General features: G+C 44.8%; 1 non-coding gene across 1 annotated transcript; it reads right to left on the minus strand.

The window, feature by feature from the left end:
• Positions 1 to 1,547: 1,547 nt before the first annotated feature.
• On the minus strand, positions 1,548 to 1,653 carry LOC133827780 (small nucleolar RNA R71). Its single transcript, XR_009890430.1, has one exon. It is a non-coding gene; the product is annotated as a small nucleolar RNA R71 (small nucleolar RNA).
• Between the last annotated feature and the right edge of the window lie 611 nt (positions 1,654 to 2,264).

A 2,264-nucleotide genomic window follows, 5' to 3' on the forward strand; every position in this document is an offset into this window, starting at 1 on the left:
ACATCAAAATGTTGGAGCGTGGCCTAATAGTGCTCTAACAACTCCCATTCGTACTTCTCGGGGTACACCAAGAGTTGGGGATGAGACACCAACTCTTGCGGGTCCGAGTTTAGGACCTTCTTCCAATCCATGGGGGAGGATGAGCCCTCTAGGGCTGGAACCAACTCTTCCCTTGAAACTCCTGCAGGAGGTGTGAAGGCCCTTTGGCTCTTCACCAGCAGGGACAGGTCGGGATCCTTTCAAGGTGGCGGCTGTCCTCCAACGGTGGAGGAATTTAGAGGCGCTCCCAGGCAAAGAAATGAACGAGTGATATTAGGAAGCCCCATATGTTTTGCAAGGACAAGGAAACAGTTAGCACAAATTCCTGAGTAGGCCAAATAAAATAGATATAAAGGCTTCTTGGAAGCCCCACCATCAATTATCTCTTGGTGCAAGCAGTTGAGGTGCCTATTTTGTTTCCCTTTCTCACGGTTTAGGTTGGTACCATATTTACTAAACTAGCTAGAGGTAAAGGATGTCACGTGGTCAAGGGATACAAAGCCTGAGGAGGTGATTTCCTCCTCAGATGGTGGCGATAAACATCTATGAGGTCTTGGTAATCCTGGAACTCTTCCCTAGTCCAGTGTCGATCTGTAGTTAGGCCACACTGGAGAAGCGAGGGAGAAGCCCAGACGTGCTCGGGACTTACCCTATGCCCTACATGTTTAGCATGATGTAAGGTTACGGGGGATTTACCTGGAGCTAGTTGAGAATTCTCTGGGCCTGCTTGGAGTTTGGCCTCGAGCTCCAGATCTTCTTGGGTCTCTTGTGCCATCACAACCGCTCGTACAGTCTCCAGTCGCTCTTCTAACAGCCTTTGAATAAGTAACTAGAGGGTGCAGCTGTCAATGTAGTTGATGTGTCGAGAGGCCATCTCCCAAGATTTCTTGGAGGGGCGGTACCTTGTAAACTCTAGGTTGCTGATCATTTGTCCTCGATGGAGGAGTCCGACCCCGACAAGCTGATATCCAAGTCATGCTTGGGAACAGTCATCAACTCTTGAAGATGGTCCTCAAAAAGTTAGACATGCGGAGCTCGGTGGAATGGACCTATTCAATAAAAATACTTATATATGGCAGGATAAAAAGCGAGTAGCTGCCAATAATGGGTAAAATGTAGTTATTGTGGCTGATGACAGAGATCGTGCTATCAGGAAATATGCTATACCTCTCTTCAATGAGCTCAATCCAGGCATTGTTAGACCATAAATTCAGGCCACACAATATGAATTAAAGCTAGTCATGTTCTAGATGCTTCAAACTATTGGCCAGTTCAGTGGGATGCCAACAGAGGATCCTCACCTTCATCTTTGCTTGTTCATTGAAGTGAGTGACTCTTTCAAACTGCCTGAAGTAATAGAGGATGCCCTGAGACTAAAGTTTTTCCCATACTCCTTGAGAGACAGAGCGAGAGCTTGGTTGAACTCTTTGCCATCTGATTTTGTGACTACTTGGCAAGAGTTGGCTGAGTGGTTCTTGATGAAGTATTTTCCTCCCACTAAAAATGCCAAGCTCCACAATGAATTACTTCATTTTAGCAACTTGATGAAGAATCTTCATATGAGGCAAGGGAGCAGTTTAAGGAGATGTTGCGCAAATGCCCTCACCATGGCATTCCTATAAAGAGGCATATGAAATCCTTTAGAGAATATCCAACAACTACTATTAGTGGCCCATTTCTAGATCGTCTATTCGTAGAAAGGTGGCTGGTATTCATGATGTAGATGCCATCACTTCTTTGGCAGCCCAAGTTTCCTCTATTTCTAATATGCTTAAGACAATGAACATGGGGATAAATCAATCAATGAGGCAGCCTATGGGGACACAAATGGGGCAAATGGAGAGCATTTATTGTGTGTATTGTGGTGAGGGTCATACTTTTGACAATTGTCCTTCAAATCCAGCAACTGTGTGTTACATGGGGAATCAAAATAGGAATGTTCCTTATTCTAATTCACACAACCCATCATGGAGGAAACATCCCAATTTTTCATGGAGTAATCAAGGAGCTGGCCCTAGCAATTCTTCTATGCCTCCAAGACCAAATTTCCCACCGGGTTATCCCTCACAAGAACCACAACAAAGGCCACAACAACAAGCAATGCAATCTAGCTCTCTTGAGAACATGTTGAAGGAGTATATAGTGAAGAATGAAGCCATGATCCTGAGCCAAGTAGCATCATTGAGAAACATTGAAAACCAAATTGGGCAACTAGCTAATTAGCT

The sequence above is a fragment of the Humulus lupulus genome, chromosome 3 (genome assembly GCF_963169125.1).
Source record: "Humulus lupulus chromosome 3, drHumLupu1.1, whole genome shotgun sequence".
Taxonomy (NCBI): Eukaryota; Viridiplantae; Streptophyta; class Magnoliopsida; order Rosales; family Cannabaceae; genus Humulus; species Humulus lupulus.